At 38.0% G+C, this 27,443-nt stretch overlaps 1 long non-coding RNA gene across 1 annotated transcript; it reads right to left on the reverse strand.

The window, feature by feature from the left end:
- Positions 1-778: 778 nt before the first annotated feature.
- On the reverse strand, positions 779-26,631 carry LOC137964049 (uncharacterized). Its single transcript, XR_011115280.1, has 4 exons — positions 26,542-26,631; positions 25,829-26,000; positions 14,159-14,505; positions 779-1,145 (listed from the first exon to the last, which is right to left on the reverse strand). It is a non-coding gene; the product is annotated as an uncharacterized lncRNA (long non-coding RNA).
- Positions 26,632-27,443: the final 812 nt, after the last annotated feature.

A 27,443-nucleotide genomic window follows, 5' to 3' on the forward strand; every position in this document is an offset into this window, starting at 1 on the left:
AAATCAAGAGGATATTTTTAGCCATACGCAATCTTGTGATGGCCAACAAAACGTTAAATCCATTTAGATCAAAAGCGATGCCACACATGCCTAAAGACGCACCGCATCACATAATGATCGCGACTTTGATTGGCCTCCCACCAAACTTTGGTCGCTTGTAGGGGCCTCACTCAACAACATTAGCAGCCACCACTTCATTTCTTGATTTAAATCATCTTGATACGTGCTCCTCACTGCTCTCTGGCCAGTAAATCTTCTTACTGTCGATAGAATTTTAGTGAATTTGGAGAAGAGATGCAAACAGCAAACGGCGCATTTTGTCACTGCAAGTGCAGTTTGCAATTATGCTTCAAGAGTCCGGCCCCTTAAGATTGATCTCATGACGGTGACAACCATCTGGTCAAATTGCTGGCTGAGTTCACCTCCATTATTCCATTACAATTGTTCGTCTCCGTGCCAGCTCTACTCGGGTCCCCTGAAGACACCTGATCTCAAATAAGAGTCACAGAGGAGAAATCCAATTCAAAAGTGACAAAGATTAGCCATTTCCACGTTTCAATGTCAAGTAGCAAAAGCCTTCAGAAAGGAGGATCCACCTGCCAATGTTTGTACAGGGAGCCGGAAATCACCTGCATGACAGTCAGGTGCTGATATTCAGGCTTATCCGAGTGTTGGAAGTCATCTTTTCATAACATACGTACTGTTACCCATTGCTTTCGTGGTAAATATAATATGAAAACTTGACAGCGGCATCCAACTTACAATACTTGTTGACCCATTTACACTGTAAAAATAAAAATAACAAAACAATGGAATATAAAGCTTCTAAACATCAATAGTTGTGGCGCCAATTTTTTTGGCATTTATCATGGTACAAAAGATGAAAACAGGACAAAACGCCGGGATTCATGATGTCACTCAGCCAACCTCCCATGTCAATTTCAATGTTTAGCTGACCAAAAAGGGAAATGCAAAAACACTGCATGGAAAGGCAATTAAATGTCTCTCATATATCAGCCCCAAAGATCTTCCAATCAAGCAAACAAGAAAAAAAGAAACTGCATCGCTGAATTTGGCAGTTACAGCTCTATCAAACGGCATTGCAATATCAAAGAACTCCAAGAACAAGCTGAAATAGTACCCTCCTACAAAGATAAAGTCCTGTTTAGTTTCATCCCAAATCCTCAACGTCATACAATAGGTATTGATTATAAGATATCACAAACAAACCTAGAAAGCAGTAATTAAAAGTAACTAATATGCCTGAAATCCTAATGGAAGAAAAGTCAATGCAGATTGTGCAGTCCCAGAGGATCCTATAGTAGATGAAATTACGTTATGCAAGTACAATGAGGTCTTATCCACCCATAGAAATTTATAATTAATCTTCAAACAGATAATTAACCAGTCGAACCAAAATGAGAGCCAAGGCATTTCAGCAAAGAAGCTCCTCACCTCCACACATAAAAGTCAATAGTTCATAATGCATAAAGCAAAACCAGTAATAAGAGTATATATACTTCTCAAGCATTAGCTGGAAACATGTATAGCCTACAATGACAACATTATAAGCCATTTTGAGAAGTATATCACCATGCACATCAATTTTGCTTTTGGAGCTGATATATAGTTAGGTACAAAGAAAGAAACGCACCACCCAGTTAAGGCCCTCAGTTCCTTGGTCCTTTTCACTGGCAAGCACAGTTGGCTCATGAAAACATATCGAAAAGAAGAAGGCACAGTAGACTTCTTGAGAATAAGCATCCCCCACCAATCCGGTGTCCTACTTTGCTTTCTCCTCGGACACTCTAGGAGTTGGGTACCAAGGACAAAGAGGTCAAAACGATCCTCATATATTGAAACCACTGACTCAATGTTTTGATGCAGCCATTGGTTCATCAAGACCCTAGAATCAGCATATTACAGATTAAACCTAGTTCACACAGCAACGGATTCAAGAACCATATCATAAATAGCACGTTATTCACAAAGCAATCTCTTTCTGTACATCCTGTGTGCATCTCTACCTGTTGTTTAAAATGCAATAATTATTTCTGCCATATCATGTGTTTCTTGTCATTTGCTTTGTTTCCATCTATATTTCAATCTTGAACACTAAAGCCTACAAAGTCTTTGTACGAGCATCAAAACCAACTTAACCGAAGATGAAAAGAGAGCTGAGAATCTCACTTCTTGGTTGTCATGTTTATGTAGATCTATCAACTTGTAGAGTAGGAGAAAGAATACTGAGGAATCAGGACTTGAAATGAATGGCATGCGCATGAAGAAAACAGATAATCAGTGATTCCGTTGCTATGAAGAGAGGACAAAAGACACTGTGCCTCATATTCAGGATAATTGAACAATTAAAGTCGCTCTGAATTAAATTAAGCCAAAAGGAACACCAAACTTGAGAAATTTTCAGTGACCTGACTTTGTAGGTCAGTTAAGCACGGATTGCACTTCGCACTATCAGGCTATCAGGCTATGACTTGGATAATGAACAACATCAATTCCAAAGTAAGGAATCAAGTTACGAATTACGAGACCACAAAGAAATGTGTCTTTGGAATCTCTATATGCAAGAGGGAGTAAATTATCTCATGTGTATGAGTTGTATGCAATATTGTTCAGCCTCAAGAGAGCTGATAGATTAATTACAAAAATTTTACAGTGAATTCCTAGGGGTGTGGCAGGAATAAGTATGTATCACTCATTTACCACTGATGAGCTAGAGTTGAGGAAACAACGGAGTCAATTATAGGTGGCAAGTTTCTTTAATGGTTTGGGTTCAGCGTATGATGCAGTCAGAGCACAATTGCTTGACTCAGATGATGTGCCTTCCTTACCTATTACTGGTACAGTCAGGGGTAAAAAGGGAATTAAAATTGTTGATGTTTCCACACTTAATATTGTTGGCTACATAGAATCTTATCGAGGTCATGGTAGTAGCAATAGAGGCAGAGTTAGAGAAAGCTCTGGTAGAGGTCGAGGCCGAGGTGATGGTGAATCAAAGAAAAAGTGTTTCATTGTGGTCGCTCCAACCACTTCTCCAATAAGTATTGGGCAAAATTTGGAAAGTCAACACGGGCAAATTCTAGTGTTTTAAGCACACTGAGCCTCCCACTGGAGCCTCCATAGGGGTATCAACTAGTTGAGATAACACCATTCTATCCTTACCTTGAGCCACCTCTATACCCAAACAATACCTCAACTATCCAAGGTCTTTTGTTTGAAAGTTTTGTTTCAAATAATACTTTACTTCTTCAATATCCGTTTTATCACTTCTTCTTTTTTTCTTAATGATGATGATTTTATTACGAAAGAAAGCAAAATAGTACATCAAGGGAAGCCTCCCCTAACAACATGAGATTGCAGGAAGGGACCCAATTTGGCACATAAATCAACAACCGAATTGGCTAATCTAAGAACATGGGACCAAGTACAAGAAGTAGCGGAAACATTATCCATAATATCAAGAAAAAACTGCCAGTGATGCCACGGGGGGAAAGAGGCAGTGGAGCACCAGCCAATGACAACTTTGTTAAGTTGTGGAGCCTAATTAACGCCTTACGCTGAGTTGGTCGCGGATTGACCTTCGCAGTAAGGTCATCGTGGGGGTTGGAACCCCCTTCTGGGGCCGCCCCCGTCCGATCCACGATATATATACTGTTGTTTCATTAAGGGCAGTTTGGGAATTTTACTCTTGTATCGCGGTTGCCCTAACTTTCGCTTTATAATTGAGGGATGCCACTATTAGGCTTTTTATCATCTTAATTCAAGGAGAGTCTCAAGTTGCAACCAAAGAGGTTAGAGAGAAACACCTGTGGGTATGTGATTTCTCTTGTAAACTATTTCATCTTCATAGTGGATTACTGCAACGGCGGAAGATAGGACAGTCTCACCTTGAAGCAAACCTGCATAAATCTTGTTGTCTTTATTTCGTGCTTGCTTTTCCCTTCTCCCGCGTTTATTATTATTGCTCTCGTTAGTTTGGAATTAGGGTGTCTAATTCCTAATAGACTTTGGAGTCACCCTCCACGATCAGTGGACCTCTGAAGCGATCCCGATAGATGTGAAGCCCATGGAGGAGGCCAGAGAGCTCCGCAGTGATCGAGTCAGCAACGCCAAGAGGACCATAGTATGACATAATAGTTGTTCTTCCAGGATAAACCCCCCCCCCCCCCACTCAAAGCCAGCCAAACCCAGTTCCCAAAAGCGTTGCCATCAAAGACAAGCTTGTACTATCGGGGGGGCGCTGAGGGAATAGACATCTAAGCAATGATTTTCTAGTTGGTGCGGGAAGGGGTACATGATAGACAACCAAATTCTTTTCGAGTGCGAATTCAGGTAGACATAAGGCCCTTAGCAGTGCAGATCACCACAACGGCAGAGCACGAGGCACAATTAAACCATCCGGAATTTCTTTTAGTCCAAAGGCACCATGGAACGTAAGCAACACAAGCAGCTAACAGAAGCTTACCAAAGCTAAGGAAACGAGTGCTAGATGAGAAACGTAACATCGTGCTCAAGTCAGGGGGGATGCACAAATTGAGGTCCATGTTGTCAACCATAGAGGTCCAGACCTTCCAAGCAAAAGCACAGTGGAGGAGAAGGTGATTGATGGTCTCGGCTTCCTCCCCACAAAGGGAACGTAGAGGGTCAGGAGCAGTGTTTCCACGTCTGATAAGATTGTCAGCAATGAGAATCTTGTTGCGGCAGGCACTCTAGAGGAAAATTTTCACCTTTGGAGGAGCCAAGAGCCTCCAAGCAAAAGCAGCCCAATGAGGGGCTGGAGGGCTGTGTCCAACCCATAAGGTGACGATAGGCCGAGGAGACAAAGAAGCGTTCGTTGTCATCAGGGAGCCAGATCAGCCGGTCAATCACCAGGGGTTGAATCCTAGCACTATCAAGACCATCAATCATATCACAAGCAGATACGGCCTCCACAACAGTAAGGCCTCGTCTCATATGGAGATCCCATGAGCCGTTCCTCCACGCATCAGAGACCGAGAGGTCACGACAAGAGGTGATTTAAAAGAGAATTGGGTGGGAAGAGGCAACAGGAGCATCGCCCGACTACCAATCCGTCCAAAAGCGAAGGCTAGAGCCATCCCCAAGGAAGAACCTAATAGCATCACGAAATGTGGCAAACAGGTGAAACATAGCCTTCCAGAGACCATCGTTTTATCACTTCTTGAAAAGATAATGTCATCCACATAAATAATCAACACAATGAATCCAGTAGAATGTTTGAGAATGAATAAAGAATGATGTGATTTTTAGAGAAGCCAAAGTGTAGTGAATACCTTACTGACTTTCTCAAACCACGCTCTAGGGCTCTATTTTAATTCATAAATTACCTTGTTAAATTTGCATATTTACCGGTCTCCCCCTGAGTAACATACCCAAAGGATTGCTCCATATAGACATCCACCTAAAAATCTCCCCATAAGAAGGCATTTTTAAAGCCTAATTGATGCAGCGGCCATCCATGATTAACGACCACAGAAATAAAGATATGAATAGAACTAAGTCATGCCACAGGAGAAAAAGTATCAAAGAAATCCTCACCATAAATCTAGGTGTACCCTCTGGCAACATGTCGAACCTTATAACACTCAATTTAGCCATTTGCATTGCATTTGGCTGTGAACCCAACAACATCCCATAACAATTGCATTGGGAGGAAGGTCACACAAACCCCATGTACCTCGTGAGAGTAAAGCTTCCATTATAACATTCATGGCTGTCTTCCACTTTGAACATTTCAATCTCTCCTGGATAGTACGACGAATAAAAATCATTGACAAAGAACTAGTGAAAGAGCTAAAATAGGAGGATAAATTATCAAAGGAGACATATTCGGAGATAGGATGGTGAGCATCTTTGTTAGTGCATCCATGACTTCTCTTCCTTAAAGAAATCAGAAAATCTAAGTGAGATATCTCAGGACTATCGGAGGTTAGAATAGATATATGGGATGAAGCGTGGGTTGCCTATCCTATGCTGCATCATGAGAAGGAATCCTAAGAAAGCAACAAAGACTTCCCCAACAGCCTCTTCACCACCATATGTAGTAACATGCTTTTTGCATTGATATACTTCTGAGTAATCTTTAGAAACTTACTCCATCGGACATAATAATACATAGGAGCAATCTGGCAAGGATGCACATTGGGACCAAGGTTCAAGTAATGAAAGAGTGGACTCCCCCAAAGGTTGGTTACCTAAAATTGAATTTTGATGGCTCTTCTCTTGGCAATCCGGGATCGCTGGCTTTGGGGTTGTGATTTCAGATCCATCCGGCAATCAGTGCTTCTCTTATGCTGGTCCATTAGGCATCTCCGACTCTACGTCGGCAAAGCTATATGGCCTTCTTAATGGGCTCCGCGTGTTCAGAGACAACTACAGTGGTCCTATTCACATTGAAGGGGACTCCAAGGTAGTCATTGGTTGGTGCCAGCATGCTTCCCTTCCGCCATGGAGGCATTGGGACATTTTTCGGGAGATTTTAGATATTACATCATTACTTTCCTATATTTGGTCTCACATTCCGAGATCTGCAAATTCGATAGCAGATGTGCTTGCCAAGCAGGGAACGTCCCTTCAATCTCTTGTTGTTAGGGATCTGTTCCTGCTTCCTTTGTAAATTTTCTCTTATTAATATAAATACATCTTTATCAAAAAAAAAAAAAAAAAAAAGCATCCATCACTGGAACTGGAAGACGAAGTACAGACTACAAGGAGGAAGGAAGACATAAAAAATGGAACATGCTCAAAGAAAGTTACATTAGCTGAAAATATATAACTTTTTGGTTTTAGGATGATAGTACTTGTAATCTTTTTTTATTTCGTAGATATCCCAAAAATAAACACTTGACGGATCTAGGAGAAAGTTTGTCAACAGAAGAACCAACCACATGAACAAAATGTGTAGAACCAAAGACTCTAGGACATATGTCAAACAGAGTCTTGTAGGTGGAAGAATCTGCAATGAACTCAATTATGCAAAAAAAGATGAGTGCATGCGGTTAATCAAGTAAACAAGGATCGTATACCATTTAAAAAAAAAAGGGTCGCATAGATAGTAAATATTGCATCCTCCCAGTATGGTTTAGGAACTTTCATCTGAAACATAAGAGTCCTAGAAACATCTAGCAAATGCCTATTTTTTGCGTTCAACAACCCCGTTTTGTTGTGGGGTATTTGAACACAACGTTTGATGTAGGATGCCTTGAGCATAAAAAGAATTAGAAAACTCCTATTGACAAACTCTAATCTATTGTCACTACACAAAATTTTGATGGAAGCACAAAACAAATTCTTTGTTTCATAGTAAAATTTCATAAATACATCAAATACTTTAGATTGCTCCTTAAGGGGATATGCTTATCAAACACAATTGTAATCATCAATAAAGGACAAAAAATATTTGACCCAAATATATTAGGCACCATGTATGGACCCCATATATCAAAATGAACTAATCCACAGACAAAAGTACTTGTATGACGACTAGAAGGAAATGATGCTCTATGATGCTCCTCAAGCTAACAAGCCTCACAATCAAATGATAACTCCGAATAAGACGAAAGAATAAATGAATGGATCTTAGTTGGAGATGGATGTCTTAAACAAAGATGCCAATATGGAGAAATATTTGCATGAAGTCTAGTACTTATATGTGACCCTTCAAGATAGTACAACCCATCACCTTCTTGTCCCCCACCAATCATCTTCAAGTCTTGAAAAACATAACCAATGACTGAAAATGTTACAATATAATTCAACGATTTTGTCAATTGACTCACAAATAACAAATTAATGGGAAAGTTAGAAATATATAGGATAAATGACAGATAAACTAGGGGTGGCCTGTACCACACCCTCCCCCTAAACACTAGATTTGGAACCATCTGCTAACACAACTGATTTATGATGAAACGCAATTAAGGACAAAAACTAAGATGACATACCTGACACATGTGCTGAAGCACCTGAGTCAATGATCTAACTAGGAGAGGAAGAAGACACACGTAAGGCAGGCATACTTGAAGTTGCAAGAGTGGTGTTGGCAATTGAAGGAGGTTTAGAAACTGAACTACCAGAATAAGTGGATGTATGTCCTAACTTCTGAACTAATTGCTGAATTTGGTTCTAGATGCACGCAACAAATTCAGTATGACCACTACTATTAGGAACATTTGTCACACTAGCATTTGCCCATGAAAGCTTTTCAAATTTGTCCCAACCCCTGTCAAACTAGTGATTTGTTCTGCTACAATGTATGCATTTTCTATCTCCTCGACCACAACCAATTTCATCTCTACCTCTAGCACATCCTCCACTTCCAACTCCTAGACCCGTGACTTTCTGATTTATATTGTATGGGAACAGAATTCATAGCCGATGCATCAACTAATTTAGGCTACTTACTACTAGAATTAACCGCACCTTCAACTCTTAAAACTCTAGAAAAAGCCTTTCCTAAAGTAGGCACATCATCATCTGCCAACTTGGATAGCATCATATTCTGGTCCCAAACAGCATTATAACCAAGCCACCTGCATCTGATTTTCTTTCTTCTTTATAGTTTCTGCATCTGTAATAAATGGATGGAAAATGTTGATTTCCTGAAGAACAGCCAGCATCTCACCAAAGTAATCTATGATTCTTACTTCCACGCACCATAGATAATTCATAAATCCCTGATAGATTACTTTGATGAGAATCAAGAGACTCAAGTGTCTACCACATTCCTTTGGCAGTATTAGTCATAATCTGTGAACCAATGTTAGGTTTCACACTATTGAAAATCCAACTCATCATTTGATAATTATCTGATTCCCAATTGTCATTCATTTGGATTGGAGGTTCATCCCTAATATATTTAAGCTTTCTTTTAGCCCCAAGATATATCTGGACTGAATTAGACCAGAAAACATAGTCTGAACTATTCAATTTTACAGAACTAATCTGAATTGAAGTTGAATCCTTACTCTCAAATTTCCCAAAACCTCTTACAGGGGTAAAAATTACACCTTAGTCTGCTATTATGCAAATTTTTTACCAATCACAGTCACCAACAGCAAAGGAATATAATTATAATTCTGCGTAGAGAATAAAAAAGTCCTCGAGGATCGGTAGATAATAGAAGATATGACAGTTGATGCTCAAACAACCAATTGGCCAGCACTCGAACAGGTAATGAGCACTTAAGATAGCCCTCAGCACACTATTTAGATAAACAAAACACAATTGTATTAAAACACCACCAAAAAATAGTGAAAACCGAGCCTTTCCAGGTCTGAGCAGATAATAGAACCCAGTAAAGAAGCAGTCACATACCCAAAAATTGGGTACAACGCATACGTAAGTGCTTGTACAGCACATCAAGCCATGAACCAATAGATTCTAGTACACAAGAATAAGAAAAAAATTTAAACTTTAAGAATGATTAGAACAGAAAATTAATGAATCCATTTCTGTAGAATATGTAGGTACCAGAAAGAAAGATAAAAGCTGAAACTTGAACTCCCTTTGGACCTACTATGATACCATGATAAAATTTGTACAAAAGAAGTCTTGAAGAAAGAGAGCAGGAGAAAAAAGGTGGAAGAGCTAGCACCAGGTTAGGAGGCAAAAATGCGCCCCAGCCCTATTTAATTAAGCAACTTATGTTAAAAGTACATGAATTGACCATATTGCCCCTCTATAACTACTTTACATAAAAAAACTAAGGCAACAACTAATTGGAATAAAAGACACCCAATAACATCCTACCACTTTACTAGAACTAAACAACTAAAGAGGGACCACATGTACACATATAAAAAGACAATAATAGCCCTGAACTCCAATTTATTAATTTCCTCGTTTTTCAACAAGATAAAATTAAGAGAGTTTTCTTCAGGAAAAATTTATGCTTAGTATGTTTCTTTCTAGTAGTCAATTCAGGAAAGTCATAAAGTTAGTAAGTTTATTATTCGCAGTTGGTATCTTAGTTAATTTGTGGAATGTTTTTCTAACAAGTGGTTTTCAATTTAGTAAATCAATTCAATTGCAATTAGGAGGTTTAGTCATAAAAAAGTTCTATTTTGGTAATATAACTTACTTTGGCAAGTTTATGGTTGTTTTAGTCTATGAAAGAGGAAATCTGCAGTAATTTCAAACAAATTGTAAAGATCAATATAATAACTTAAACTACTCCTAGGTGCATCTTAAGGTCATCTAAAAGCTATTTAGACTTTAAAATCTTCCTTGGAGGTCAATTTGGGTGAAAGAAACCCATTCTATTAGCCTTCTTCGAAATAGTTAAGTACACTAAGCTTTCATTTAGAAACCTGAGTTTGTACTTAGTAATTTTGCCACTTTCTTTTTGTTAATATATACATCCTTTTTCAAAAAAAAAAAAAAAAATTGGCACTGTATTCATACACTTAGAAATCAATTTGAAACTTGCAGCATATATGTTGTGCCCAATATCCTTGATTTGCTTCCATATTGAGTTGGCCAATGCAAGTGGTAAACACACTACTTTATTTACTTTAAAATCTTTGTGTGTGCATGCATGATTTATTGCTGAACACTTAAACAATTACTTAGAAATGAATTTTGTTTAGCAAATTATATTGGAGCCTAAAGTTATCATTTGCCTTTACATAAAGTATTTTATAGGGGCTGCATTCTCAAATCCTATTTGAGTTTTTCCCAAAAGAATTTTTAATTTCAAATCAATTTAATTGGGAATTTAATTGAGCTGCTCTCATAAATTGGAAGGACATATAGTAGGGGTATTGTTAAGGAATAGTCCCACATGGATTAGTGAGTACAAAGATCTTGAGTTTATTAGTTGGGAAAGAGGTTTCCTAAGTTGGCTAGTCATTTTGGGGTAGGGCCTTGGACCTAATTTAACATGGTATCAGAGCAGGTACTCATATGTGGGCTTGTACCTAAAAACTATCTACTTGTAGAACTACAAAAGAGGGCCTACACTTAAACTATCCACTTGTAGAGCCACAAAAGAGGGCCTACACCTAAAATTATCCACTTGTAGAGCCACAAAAGATGGTCTACACGTGAGGGGGAATGTTAAGGAATAGTCCCACATGGATTAGTGAGTACAAAGATCTTGAGTTTATTAGTTGGGAAAGAGGTTTCCTAAGTTAGCTAGTCATTTTGGGATAAGGCCTTGGACCCAATTTAACAGGTATAATTCTTGTTTGCGCTTGTAATTTTGAAATTAGTCTATTAAGAGGCATTTTATGTGTACATAAGTGTAAGCAAGTAACCTTTGCAAGTATTTGATCAAACTTTGTGTAGGCAAGTCCTTCCCCCATCTTAATTCATTGAGAAAGTTGTAGTGACTGAGGATGAACTGCTAAATAAGCCCTTTATAGGTCTGAGCTAGAGGCCTAGTTGGCTACTGATAAGCCCTGTGTGGATCCAAGCTGGAGTGCCTAGTTGGCCGCTCAGAAGCCCTATGTTGGTCTAGGCCTTTAGTTTAGAAGTGTGGGTCCAGGCTGCTAAGTTTAGTTGATTATTGAAATCCCTTTTTGGGTTTGGGCATTCAAGCCTAGTTTGCTATGTAGATCTCACTATGACTCTAGGCTAAAGCACCTAGTTTGCAGTTGCTAAAATCCAATGGAGGATCCAGGCTAAAGAGCCCAGTGTGTTTTAATGTGCATGCAAGGATGTGTTTTTAAATTGGTTCTTGTAGCCAATTGAGTAACAAAAGTGATGAAAGTATCAATGTAGGCAACATTGTAATTTGGCCCATGTAGTCTCTTATTGCAGATGCCATTTCGCTGTTAAACATAGTGAAGTAACTCTAAAGTTCAAACACCTTGGGAATGGATTAGGAATTTAAGATAAAGTTATGAACCACTATAAATCATTGTGTGCTCATTATATAATTAATTTTGCATGGACGATTAGTTTAAAATCAAGATTAAAAAAATAAAAAGTAATAAAAGTGAGAACACGCATAGCCAGAGCAAAAAGAACTTAAATAGGACAACAAAACACCGACTCCCTTCAGGTAAGTTTGGAAATTATGCCTACTAAATTATTAGCCAACAACCTCTCTTTGATCCTCAAAATTTTAAATCGTGGAAAAAAAGAATGACTCTATCCATCGAAGCTTAAAACATGGAGGTGTAAGAAAAGCTAGTAAAGGGCATTTTGGTCATTTTATATATGCAGATTTTCCTGATTTCCTTACCATCTTGTTCTACATCTTTACTATGTATCTAGGCTTAATTTCATGTAATTTGGTAATGTAGAATGAGAGATATAAGGGTTTAAATCTGTTAGAAAATCAACTGAAGGGCAATTTCATTATTTCACACTGTCTACCAGGTCTACCAATAACACTACATTACTTTATGCACTTTGCTTTATCTTTAGTTCAATTTTATGTAATTTGGACAAGTATGTAGATTTAAGGGGATTAAGTTTTTTTTAAGTGATAGAGGCATCTCTATAATTTGTAACTCAGTACCCTATAAATTACATTGGGGATCGAGCACAACCCCCACACAGAGTTATTTTGAGACTGGCTTCTCCCCCTCTTCTCTCTTACTCCTCCTTCTCCAAAACCCTAAAACTCATTCTTTTACATGGTATCAGAGTAGTAGGTCCGGGTTAAAGTCTTCCAGCTCTCCAAACCTTTCATCAAAGCCTGCGACTTCAGAGTCTGTCTTGACTGGTTGGTAAAAATTTGAATTTTTACCTTCCAATCCTGCTATAACCCTAAGGTCGATAGCTCTTACTGTCTATTGAGTGGTTCTGAACTATTGGTTGATCTATGACTGATTACTAAGTGATAAAAATCACTTTTTTGCATTGTGTGGGTCCAGCACTGTGCAATTTTGCCAGGCATCATCCCTTGGATTGCCTACATCAGCCATAATTTGTGGTTTGTAGCCTAATTTTGTGCACTTAAGTACTCAACCCTGGAATTATACCTTAAAAGAGAGGTCTTTACCTTAAAAGTGGAGTCACATCTATCTTTATCTTTCTTTTCAAATGAAATATCTAAAAGAGTTCAAAAAACTATTTAGAAAAAAAAAATTATATTCAGAATGCAAATTTCAGCAACATCACCAATTTGCATCGTCCATCCTCTGTTGATGACTTTGACAGTGCAAATTTAATGTTGAGCCCTCAATAAACGCCACATAAATGAAAGTACTGTGGTCAACATACAGATTCCCTGCCCTCAAAATTTTATCACAAACTTCAAAGGTTAAGGAATTTCCTAGTTACAAAGTTAAACTGTTGCATTTGCTTCCTCACTCTATGTCACACAATTCACTTTTATAGTAGCTTTTTCTTTTTTTCTTTTATCTTTTTTTTTTTTTTTGAAACTGGCTTGAGTATTAATATTTACAGGCTCAGTTACTATATTTCCAGGCATAACCTCAAAAAGTGCTTGAATTCAGCAAGTCATAATCTTGCATTTTCACAAGCATTTTCACAAACAAGTGGTGCTGCCAGATGTGTAAGAAATATTTACATCTCCAACTATAAGACTGCATATAAAACATGAAAACACTACAAAAACAGTGTAACAACATGAAAATATTATAATGATTAATGTTTTTTGAACTTATTATAATGATCAATATGTAACGGAGTATTAATATTTACAGGCACGGTTACTATCTTTCCAGACATAACCACAAAAAGTACTTGAATTCAGCAAATCATAATCTTGCGTTTCTGCAAGGATTTTCACAAACATGTGGTACTGCCAGATGATAAAGATATATTAACATCTCCGACCATAAGACTGCATACAAAATACATGCAAACAGTTTAAAAAACAACATTTAAAAATTCCACAATTATTATAAGGATTAAAAATTTTGAACTTATTATGAGATTATATGTAAACATTTCATCCACTAAATCCAGCACACTGATTAAAAGATCCTAAAACAAAATTATGTGAAAAGGAACTTCTAACTTCCAGTCCATATTCCTGTAATGTATCCTATTAATGGGACTTGGTTCCATAAATCATGTGAAATTTCTAAATCTTCAGTGGACATACACAATAATTATCCATTGCAAACATATAAAACAACTGTTCATTCCTTTCAAGGAATGTAAAACAACCAACAATGTAATAACAGTGATAACAGCTCACCTGGGAGAACCAAATCTAAGATAAAACAGATTATCTGCATAGAGCTCCTCCTTCCCGGACTTTCAAATATTCCTTACAATAGTGGCATCTCCTCTCAATCTCTCTGATAATCCGGCTACTATAGTCTAACAAGGGATGGAAATATTTAGACAAGGACACTTCACTACTGATAGGGAATCTGATGCTTCCATCAAAGATACCTTTACTTGTTCTTTGTTTTCCGGACAAAATTCCTTCTTCAACCATAATGAGCAAGCTTGATGAAGAGAACATTGGATGGTATCTGACATAACTTTAAGCCAAGTCCTCCTATCAGCAATTTCAAAGACACCAGTGATAAAATAAACCTGTGAAGCAACATAAAGAGGCTTAGTGAGATGGAAGAACCTTACATTACTGACTAGAGGAATCAAAAGCCAATCCAATGCAGGATGCAGCATGTAAGATGATACATCTTATACTCCTCTAAAGCCAGGAAAAAAAATATACTTCACACATAATTGAGATTGATTATCCATCATCAGCAAACAAGGCAAGCACATTATAGCAAGTAACGCCATGACATTCAATTGCTGTTAACTACTCATTACAAAACACCACCAAAATGCAATAAGAAGAACTATTGTAGAAAACAACCTCATTAATAATCTTGACTAACGCTTAAGGATGTGCTTTTAAAAACCTAATTACTAATAGACCATTATTTCACCCATACCAGAAAGTGTCCAAGTTCCAAACCTCTGCTGAAAAGAAACTGGCACGCTAAATAGATAGCAGGTGAAAGTCATCCAATCTCATGTTGGATTTCCAATTTTCCATAACGATTCTAAACAGCAGTTCCACAAAAATTAAAAATAGTGGGTACAAACAAAAAAAACTAAATAAGTAAATAAAAAGAGCTGCCCTAGGGTTATCCCAAATAAATGAAAAAAACAGCTTCATGCATCTGATCTGTCTTTTGGATAAAACAGCTTCATACTTTAATGTATATCAACAAAAATACAGTGGTAGTATCTATTTACACTCATATTTTAAAAGAAATAGAAAGTAGTTTGGAATCAAAACAATCAATTACAGCTTTCAGACACAAATTTGCAGAATACATATCTAACAAGATCCTTACTTAATAATTAATAGTTCAGCAACAACTTGCCAATCTCATAGGCAATGTATTTAGGATAATACATGAGAAAATAAAATATAAGAATCAGTCCCTGCATCTTTCTGACGTAGTTGCATAGTAGCCCAAAGCAAACGAAACCTTGGAGCACCTGCAACAGCATATTAACTTCAGGGACACTCTGTGCTGTAAACGAGAAACCTTGGCTGTTATTAGATAGAGAATGTCTTATTTGATCTCTAGTTAAATTTTTATTCAATTTAGACATGTATTTTAGGAGATATGTAATTTTGAGTATTGAAGGGTATTTTGGTCCAATTGTAAATATTCACTTGAACCCTGATTATAAAGAAGCTGGACAAGGCTTTCTGGCTTAGATCCCAAGGCAGCAAAGTTGCTCCTCTTCCAAAACTCTTTTTTCTCTTCTATTTTCTCCCTACACATATTTTTCATGGTATCAGAGCAGTAACGCAAGTCTTCGGCTTCTTTCGATTTTGTGGATTGTCTCTCCATTTTCATCAATCTCCTTTAAGGTTTTTCCCAGATTTCTAGATTGGTAGGGTAAAAATTCCATTTTTCCCTTTTTCTGCCTACCTTAGATTATTGGCTAATGATTACTACTTCTATTTGATTGATTGTTGGGCTTTAGAAGTGTTTGATGATCCCAATTTGAGGAAACTTCTCAAATCTGCCTACATCATCATCCATATAGACTGTGTCATCCTGGTAGGTCATTCTTTCATTGATTTATGGTCTCAATTGCTGACATTGATTATTATTGGTTCAAAATTGAGTGAATTTGGTGCTGAATTGCCCTAATTGAATTCGGTGTGGGGCCCATTTGACTACACAAGCATAGAAATTGGGGAAAGTGTTTCCCTTTGGTTAATCGATGCTCTAGTGTACTGAATTGTGGTGTTTGGTGATATTTAATGGTTGATTCCAGCACACAGATTGTTGTCAGAGGACTGCTGAGAGCTCAGATGTGTCATTCTCTCAATATATTTAGATAACAACGATCCAGTTGAAATGATCGAATTATGTAAACTGATCCATATCAGCTTTGATGTATTTAAGGGTCAAAAGAATGGCAAAATATATAATTGATGATCCCCCAATGCTTGTTACTGAAGAGTGGGTGGTCGAAGATAATTTAGTAATAACCTGGTTGGTCAATAGTATGGAATCCAGATTTAGTGACCAACTTTTGAGTTGCAGTACTACTAAAGCAATGTGGACTACCTTGGCTTCCATTTTGTCTCAAGAAAGTAATTTGTCAAGGATCTATGAGTTATATGTGAAGTTCTTTAATATGAAGCGTGGAGGTAGATCAGTGACAAATTATTTTACTGAAATGAAGGGAACTATATGAGATTAGTACATTCCATCCTTTTATTACGAATATTAAAGACATTCGTAAGAAAGAAAATCATATTCAAGTAGCCCGGTTTTTTTATGATTTGGGGCCTAAGTATGATGCTATTAGAGTCCAGTTGTTGATCAATGAGGATGTGACTACCCTTGAGCAAGCCTTTAACATAATTTTTCGAGTTGAAGGTGCAGTTGTAAATAAGAATGAGTCAAGTGGAGCTCTCTTAGAAGCAGCTGCTCTTCACCTTCAGGCTTCTACTGGTAAGCCTGATGGTCAGTTTCATGGTGGTAATAGAGGTAGAGGTCGCTCATACTTTACCCGTGATCGTGGTCGAAATGATCGGGGGGATCGAAAATGTGTTCATTGTAGTAGGACTAATCATATTTCTAAGAAATGCTGAGAAAATTTTGGTAAGCCTACCTGGGCCAACTCTATAGTCACAGATGAGGACCCCTCCTCACACACTAGATCCTATAAGGAAATTCAACAACTATTACAGTGACTAGGTCAACTAACTGCTTCATCTACTGCTTCTTAGACCACCGAGATTCCTCCTTCCTTAGTGAGTGCCACGATGGCTATTACAGGTATAAATGCACTGAATGTGTCCCATTCCCCTTCTTGGATCATTGATTTAGGAGCCTCTACACATGTCAAGTGTGCCCTCCCTATTTCAGTCCATTAGTCCATCTCATTCATATCGTCGAGTTACTTTAGTTGATGGACAAATATCCTTATATTTTGTTTTATTTGTACCAAAATTTTTAGTTAATCTCTTGTTTGTGAGTCATATAACTAAATCCTTAAACTGTTCAGTAACCTTTTATCCTACTTCTTGTGTTTTCCAGGACTTACAAACAAAGAAGACGATTGGTTCCGGACATGAGAAGGGAGAGCTCTACATGTTGGATGATGTACCCATTTCTCGTGTTGTAGCTCTCACTATTGCAAATTTTTCTTACGTGTGGCATCTGCGCTTGAGACATCCTTCACAAGCTAAGTTGTGTCAGTCTTTTCCCTCTTAGCCAACCGATATTTCATTTAATTGTGAATCCTGTCAGCTGGGAAAACATCGTCGCTCCAGTTTCCCAGTAAGTTCTAATTGAAGCACCAAGTTGTTTGAATAGTCCACTCTGATGTATGGGGTCTGAAAAGTAGGTGATTTGGGGAGAAAATAGAAGAGAAAATGGATTTCTGGAAGAGAGACAGCTTTGCTGCCTTGGAATCCGAGCCAAAAAGGCCCTTCCTGCTCTTTATAATCAAGGTTTAAGTGAAATTTTACAATAAGATAAAAATGTCCCTCAATACTCAAAATTACATATCTCCTAAAATACATGTCTAAATTGAACGAAAATTTAACTAGAGATAAAATAAGACATTCTCTATCTAATAGCCATACTATAGAGAAAAATATAATATTGAAAATATAAGAAATGACCAAAATACCCTTGAACTTGTATTTTAACACTCCCCCTCAAGCTAGAGAATAGATATCAAACAATCCCAGCTTGTCACTAAAGGATACATGTTCACGTCTCCCCAAAGGCTTGGTAAATAGATCTCCCAACTAGTCTGAAGACTTCACATAAGGAGTTACCACCTTCCCCTGCATAACTGCATCTCTAATGAAGTGGCAGTCAACCTCTATATGTTTCGTCCTCTCATGGAATACCGGATTGCTGGCAATAAAAATGGTTGTCTGGTTATCACAATTCATAATCATAGGGTCATGTAACATAAAACCAAACTCAAAAAGCACAGACTTAATCCACATAAGCTCACTAACTGTATGAGTCATTGCTCGATACTCGGCCTCTGCACTGGACCTAACCACAACTGTCTGTTTCTTACTTTTCCAACTTATTAGATTGCTTCCAACAAAACAACAGTAACCTGATGTAGAACGTCTATCCATCTTACACCCAGCATAATCGGCATCAAAATACCCAAGTACATCAATTTTCCCATTACGAGAATACAAAAGACCTTTTCCTGGTGCACCCTTCAAGTACTTCAAAATCCTCTGAGCAGCTTCTAAATGGACTTTTTTGAGGATTTTCCATGAATTGGCTCACAACTCCCACAGCAAATGAAATATCCGGCCTGGTAACTGTAGCATAGATCGGTTTATCTACTAACCGTCGATATTGAGTTTTATCCTTGAGTGTAGGACCCTGGGTGTCAAGTAGACTATGATTAACTTCCATGGAGGTGTCTATAGGTTTAGCACCTAATAAACCGTACTCATGTAACATATTCAATATATATTTTCTCTGAGAAAGAACAATACCACGCTTGCTACGAGCGACTTCAATGCCAAGGAAGTACTTGAGAGAGCCCAAATCCTTTTCTCTGAAAATGTGTGGTCAAATATTGTTTAACTTCTGTAATACCATCAAGATCATCACTAGATAACACAATGTCATCTACATAGACAACCAAAACCACCATACCAATCTTCCTTTTAAGTAGGAACATAGAATGATCACAGTGACTCTTATAGAACCCAAATTGTAGTACCACATCACTAAACTTTTCAAACCAGGCCCGTGGACTCTGTTTAAGTCCATAAATAGCCTTCTGCAGCTTACACACCTTTTCTGTCTCCCCCTGAGCAACATACCCAGGAGCTTCTTCCATATACACTTCCTCATGTAGATCACCATATAAAAAGGCATTCTTCACATCTAGTTGAAAGAGAGGCCAATCCCTATTAACAGCCACAGATATTGAGATACGTACCAAAGTAAGTCGGGCCATAGGAGAGAATGTCTCAAAGACATCAACTCCAAAAGTATGTGTATACCCTTTCGCTACCAACCGAGCTTTGTACCGTTCAATAGAGCCATCAACATTATATTAGATAGTATAAACCCAACAACACCCCTACAATAGCAGCTCCTGCAGGTGGATCACATAGATTCCATGTCCCCCGAGACACCAAAGCACTCATCTCATCATCCATAGCTTGTTTCCATTCTGGAGAGCATAAGGCTTCCTGCACCGAACGAGGTATATGGGAAGTAGACAATGACATAGCAAAGGACTTGAAGGATGGGGACAAAAAATCAAGTGACACATATTTGGATATCAGATGAGAAGTACAAGATCGTTTACCTTTTCGTAGACTAATAGGCAGGTCCAAATCAGAGACAACAAGATCTGCAGGCAATGAGGAAGCTGGTGGATCATAAGGAGGGAGCTCTGTAGAGGTAACTGTTGGAGGCACTGCTGGAGGCACTGCTGGAGGCACTGTAGGAGTACAAGAGCGACGACTGTAAACACAAAGAATCAATGAAGAACTCGATCATGTTGGTATATCCAAAACTGCAAAAGGAACAGGACAGTCTGAAGGAGATTCAGGTGATACAGGAAGCTCAGTAGATGATTAAAAATATGGAGTATGCTAAAAAAAGGTCACATCGGCTTATACATATGTTTTCCGTCAAACAGGATCATAACATTTGTACCCTTTTTGTTTATGAGAATATCCCAAAAAAACACATTTGACCGACCGAGGTGATAACTTATCGACCGAAGTTCCAAGCATATGAACAAAACAGGTACATCCAAAAATATGAGGAACCACACCAAACAATTTACAATTGGGTTTTAAAACCTGAAGTAGAACTTGACCACTCAAAACAGTTGAGGGCATACGATTAACCAAGTAGCAAGAAGTTAAAACTGCATCTCCCCAAAAAGATTTAGGAACATTCATATGCAATAATAGAGTCCTTGTAACCTCAAGGAGATGTTTATTTTTACGTTCAACTACCCCATTTTGTTGTGGTGTATAAGGGCAAGATGTTGATGGGTAATACCATGAGACTCACAAAATACTGAAAATTTATGATTAAGATATTCCAAACCATTTTCAGTACGAAGTACATGAACACATGCACAAAATTGATTTTTTATTTCATTGAAAAAATTGAGGAATACATCAAATACTTCGGACTTCTCCCATAGGAGATACACCCAAGTGACTCTACTAAAATCATCAATGAACGACACAAAATACTTAAAACCAAATGGGCTAGGAACCCGACATGAACCCCATACATCAGAGTGGACTAATTCAAACAACTTGGTGCTTTGACTAGAACTAACTGAGGAAAATGGAGCGACGATGCTTTCCCAACTGACAGGATTCACAATCAAACGAAATATTGGCCGGCAGAGAAGGAAAAGACTGATGCAACTTAGCTGGTGAGGGATGTCCCGAGCACAGATGCCACAAGTAAGAAGAATTTGTAGTAGTGAGAGCTACAGCTCGAGAAATGGATACATCATCCAGCGTGTAGAGCCCTCCCTTCTCATGTCCTGAACCAATCGTCCTCTTCGTCTGCAAGTTCTGGAAAACACAAGAAGTAGGATAAAAGGTTACTAAGCAGTTTAAGGATTTAGTTATATGACTCACAGACAAGAGAATGACTGGAAACTTTGGTACAAATAAAATAAAATCTAAGGATATTTGTGGAGTAGTGCGAACTATACCCTCCCCCTGAATGGGAGAGGTGGACCCATCAGCTAATGTAACTCGACGTTATGAATGAGATGGACTAATGGACTGAAATAGAGAGGGCATACCTGACATGTGTGTAGAGGCTCCTGAATCAATGATCCAAGAGGGGGAATGAGACACATTTAGTGCATTCATACCTGTACTAGCCATGGTGGCACTCGTTGAGGAAGAAGGAGTCGCGTAGTCTGAGAAGTAGTAGATGAAGCAGTCAATTGACCCAATCGCTGTAATAACTACTGAATTTCCTCATACGATTCAGTGTGTGAGGAGGTGTCCTTATCTGTTACTATAGAATTGGCCCAAGTAGGTTTACCAAATTTGTCCCAGCATTTCTCAGAAATATGATTAGTCCTACCACAATAAACACATTTTCGATCCCCCTAACCATTTCGGCCACGACCATGGGTTGTGTAAGAGGGACCTCTACCTCTATTATTACCACCATGAAACTGACCGCCGGGCTTACCAGTAGAAGATTGAAGGTTAAGAGCAGCTACTTCTGAGAGCGCTCCACCTGACTCATTCTTATTTTCAACTGCACTTTCAACTCGAAGAACTCTGTTAAAAGTTTGCTCAAGAGTGGTCACATCCTCATTAACCATCAATTGGGCTTTAATAGCATCATACTTATGCCCCAAACCATCCAAAAACCTGCCTACTTGAATCTGATTTTCTTTCTTACGGATGTCTTCAACATTCGTAGTAAAAGGATGGACTGTACTAATTACCTGTAGTACTCCCCTCATCTCAGTGAAATAATTTATCATTGATCTACTTCCACGCTTCATATTAAAGAACTTCACATATAACTCATAGATCCTTGATAAATTACTTTCTTGAGACAAAATGGAAGCCAATGTAATCCACATTGCCTTAACAGTATTGCAACTCAAAATCTGATTACTAAATCTGGATTCCATACTATTTACCAACCAGGTCATTACTAAATTATCTTCTGCCACCCAATCTTCAGTAATAGGTACCGGGGGATCATCATTTATATATTTTGTCATTCTTCTGGCCCTCAAATACATCAAAACTGATCTAGACCAGTTTACATAATTCGATCCATTCAACCGGATCGTAGTTATCTGAATAGACTGAGAGAATTTCACATCTGAGTTCTTAGCAGTCCTTTGGACAGCAACCTGTGTGCTGGAATCAGCAATTAAATATCACCAAACACCGCACTTCAGTACACTAGAGCGTCAATTAACCAAAGGAAAGCACTTTCCCCAAATTTCAATATTTGCGTAGTCAAGTGGGCCCCATACCGAATTCAATTAGGGCAATACAGCACCCAATTCATTCAATTTAGAACCAATAGTGATCAATTCCAGCAATTGAGACCATTCATCAATGAAAGAATGACCTAATTGCAAGAAATCAAGATGGTGTAGGCTATATGGATGATGACGCAAACATTAGGTTGATGACGCAGGCAGATTTGAGAAATTTCATCAAATTGGGATCATTAAATACTTCTAAATCCCAACATTCAGTCAAATTGAAGCAGTAATCATTAGCCAATAGGCTAAGATAGGCACAAAAAGGAAAAAAACGAAAACTTTACCCTACTAGTCCAGAAATGTGGGAAAAACCTTCAAGGATATTGCTAAAAATGGAGAGAAGATCCACAAAATCCAAAGAAACTTGCCCAAGGCTTGCGTTATTGCTCTGATACCATGATAAATTGGTCCAAGGCCCATCCCAAAATGACTAGCTCATTTTGTTTTAAGTATTTTGTGTCGTTCATTGATGATTTCAGTAGAGTCACTTGTGTGTATCTCCTACAGGAGAAGTCCAAAGTTTTTTATATATTCCTCAATTTTTTCAATGAAATAAAAAATCAATTTGGTCCATGTGTTTCATACTAACAATGGTTTGGAATATATAACCATAAATTTTCAGTACTTTGTACTTCTCATGGTATTACCCATCAAATGTCCTTCCATTATACACCACAACAAAATGGGGTGGTTGAACATAAAAATAGGCATCTCCTTGAGGTTACAAGGACACTATTACTGCATATGAATGTTCCTAAATATTTTTGGGGAGATGCAATTTTAGCTTCATGCTACTTGGTCAATCGTATGCCCTCATCTGTTTTGAGTGGTCATGTTCCTCTTCTGGTTTTAAAGCCCAATTGTAAATTGTTTGATGTGGCTCCACCTATTTTTGGATGTACTTGTTTTGTTCATATATTTGGAACTTCGGTCGATAAGTTGTCACCTCGGTCTATCAAATGAGTTTTTTTGGGTTAATCTCGTCGACAAAAAGGTTACAAATGTTATGATCCTATTTGACGGAAGACATGTGTCAGCCGATGTGACCTTCTTTGAACATACTCCATATTTTTCATCATCTACTGAGCTTCCAGTATCACCTGAATCTCCTTCAGATTGTCTTGTTCATGTTACAGTTTTGGATGTACCAGCTTCATCAAGTTCTTCATTGCCTCTTCGCGTTTACAGTCGTCGCTCTTGTGCTCCTGGAGTGCCTCCAACAGTTACCTCTACAAAGTTTTCTTCTCATGATCCACCAACTTCCTCATTGCTTGCAGATCCTGTTGTCTCTAATTTGGACCTACCTATTAGTCTACGAAAATGTGAACGACCTTGTACTTCTCATCTGATATCCAAATATGTGTCTCTTAATTTTTGTCCCCATCCTTCAAGTCATTTGCTATGTCATTGTCTACTTCCCATATACCTCGTTCAGTGTAGGAAGTCTTGTGCTCTCCAAAATGAAAAAAAAAAAACTATAGATGATGAGATGAGTGCTTAGGTGTTTCAAAGAACATGGCATCTATGTGATCTACCTGCATGAGCAGCTATTGTGGGGTCATTGAGTTTATACTATCAAATATAATTTTGATGTCTCTATTGAACTGTACAAAGCTCGACTAGTAGCAAAGGGGTATACGCAGACTTTTGAAGTTAATGTCTTTAAGACATTTCTCCTGTGGCTCGACTTACTTCTGTACATATCTTAATATTTGTGGTTGTTAATAAGGGTTAGCCTCTCTTTCAGTTTGATGTGAAGAATGTCTTTATATATGGTGATCTACATGAGGAAGTGCATATGGAACAACCTCCTGGGTATTTTGCTCAAGAGGAGACAGGAAAGGTATCTAAGCTATAGAAGGTTATTAATGGACTTAAACAGAGTCCACGGGCCTGGTTTGAAAAGTTTAGTGATGTGGTACTATAGTTTGGGTTCTATAGGAGCCATTGTGATCGTTCTATGTTCCTACTTAAAAGGAAAACTAGTATGGTGGTTTTGGTGGTCTATATAGATAACATTGTGTTATCTGGTAATGATCTTGATGGTAATACAAAAGTTAAACAATATTTGGCCACACATTTTTAGACAAAGGATTTGGGTTCTCTCAAGTACTTCCTTGGCATTGAAGTCACTCGTAACAAGCAAGGTATTGTTCTTTCTCAAAAAAAACATATATATTGGATATGTTACAAGACTATGGTTTATTAGGTGCTAAACCCATAGACACCCCTATGGAACTTAATCATAATCTACAAATCACCCAGGGTCCTACATTCAAAGATAAAACTCAACACCGACGGTTAGTAGGTAAACTGATCTATGCTACAGTTACCAGGCCAGATATCTCATTTGTTGTGAGAGTCTTTTTTTTTTTTTTTTTATAAAGACATTTGTTGTGAGAGTTGTAGCCACTTCATGGAAAATCCTCAGAAAGTCCATTTAGAAGTTGTTTAGAGGATTTTGAAATACTTGAAGGGTGCACCTAGAAAAGGTAGGCATACTCAAAATGGGAAAGTTGATGTACTTGGGTATTCTGATGCTAATTATGTTGGGTGTAAGATGGATAGACGTTCTACGTCAGGCAACTGTTGTTTTGTTGGAGGAAACCTGGTAAGCTGGAAAAGTAAGAAACTGACAGTTGTGGCTAGGTCCAATGCATTGGCCGAGTATCGAACAATGGCTCATACAATTAGTGAGCTTATGTGGATTAAGTTTGTGCTTCTTGAGTTTGGTTTTACGTTACCTGACCCTATAGTTATGAATTGTGATAACCAAGCCGCCATTTTTATTGCCAACAACCTTGTATGCCATGAGAAATAGAACATATAGAAGTTTGACTGCCACTTCATTAGATATGCAGTTATGCAGGAGAAGGTGGTAACTCCTTATGTAAAGTCTTCAGATCAGTTGGGAGATATATTTACAAAGTTTTTTGGGAAGACATGAACATGTATCCATTAGTGACAAATTGAGATTGTTTGATATCGACTCTCCATCTTGAGGGGGTGTTAAAATACAAGGGGTATTTTGGTCATTTCCCATATTCTCCACATTACATTTTTCTTTTATAGTATGCCTATTAGATAGAGAATGTCTTATTTTATCTCTAGATAAATTTTCATTCAATTTAGACATGTATTTTAGAAGATATGTAATTTTGAGTATTGAGGGGCATTTTTATCCTTTTGTAAATTTTCACTTAAAACCTGATTATAAAGAAGTTGGATGGGCCTTTATGGCTCAGATCCCAAGGCAGCAAAGCTGCTCCTCTTCCAGAACTCTTTTTCCTCTTCTATTTTCTCCCCGAATCACATATTTTTCAAAAACGAGAGACAGAATTCAAGCAAGAAAAACAGATACCTCCTCTCAATGCAGAAGCAAAAGTTTATTAGCATGAAGTCTTTTCTGTGCAACTGTAGATAAAGACATGTAGGCATGGCAGTGCTCCCCGCCATTTGAAAATATGAGACACTTTGCAAGTTAATCCATTCACTCTGAGAGGTCATGTATAACCAAGCAACCAAAGCAATCCCTGTAACATGAAAAGAATTTAATTTAAGTCACCTGAACATTTGAAGACATTAAATACCACTACAAAAAAAGTAAAAAAGTAAAATAAAATGGCCCAAGCCACATATGTAAATGGGGAAAAATTTTCAAATGATCACAATAATTCTGACCATGACCCAGTCAGATTCAACTGGACTGCAAACTACTTCCACAGCAAAATCAACATATCCTGATAAAACTTGCTCGGTCTAGCTAGAAACTACTGAACTCAGTAAAACCACTTGATAAGTGTTTCTGAGATAGGAGTGTGCTGTCTTTTGTCCGGAAAAAGAAACTACTGAACTCAAAATCATGCTGCACATAATAAGCATTTCCATAACACTGAAATCCCCATCAATGGACCATTTATAAAAGTAAGCATCCTAAATCTGTTTATTAAAGTACTTCAGAAAGGACTAGCTCGATGCTCTATTTAAAAAAAAAAATCTGAACAAGTTAAAAAGTGAAAATACGATAAATGCCAGTCTAATATCCAATTCAGCTCTTTTTCTCAACCGAAATACCTGGAATACTCTCTTATCATATGATAAGTGAAGACCTTATCCAAAGTTGAATGTACTTAAGTTTTTTGCTTTCCAACTATCAAATCGATAGGTGTCCAACGGTCTACAACATAAAATTTGGGCAGCCATAAATCAGGTAAACTGTGACACAGGTGATGCGGCCTAAGCAGAATACTGAAAGATGAAAGTGCCAGTAGAAATTTGAAATTCACAACAACCTTACCTAGTGTAAATTTCAAATTCCAAGTAACACATTTATCCTTCAAATACTGCTTCAGAAAAGGTTGCCATCGAAGTACTCACTGTCAGACTAGTGAACCCAGGACGCCAGAAACGAATATATACATGCTGCTGCACAATGGGTCAAATGGAGAAAATCTTCTTCTTCAGCAAGTACAATCACCAGTACGATAAACACCAGAATTCATTTCTGGAGGAAACAACGGAACTGCGATGGAAAGGAGCTTCCGGAATGAAAAACTACAACATCAGGAAAAACAATGTGCGGAGAAAATTGCTACTTCAGCGACTTAGGTTTAAGAATCTCAAGTAAAGTCTGAGAGGAGATAGACGGATTGGATATGTGCGTACCAGGATTAATGCCCGTCTCTTCTTCGTGTCAGCATTTCTGCTGAGGGAGGACGAAAACGAAAGCCAGAACGGCTGAATTTTCAAAAAGCAACAAATCTCAAGAACGCACCGGCGGTATTTTCTCTTTACCGCGAGAATTGCGCGTTGCCCGGTGTTTGCGAGGACGTCGCAGCACGGAAGCCGTTGGGTGGAAATGTTATTCAGAAATTCAAATCGCCGTCATCCATTATGAATTAAATATCCGTCGCACTCAATATAATCGATGCAATCAAAACCCAATTTAAATTGATGCATTCTGCAAATTAAAATAG

The sequence above is a fragment of the Aristolochia californica genome, unplaced genomic scaffold (genome assembly GCF_029961685.1).
Source record: "Aristolochia californica isolate CCGP_79_NKW_82.1479 unplaced genomic scaffold, dmAriCali1.0.hap1 SCAF_4, whole genome shotgun sequence".
NCBI lineage: Eukaryota > Viridiplantae > Streptophyta > Magnoliopsida > Piperales > Aristolochiaceae > Aristolochia > Aristolochia californica.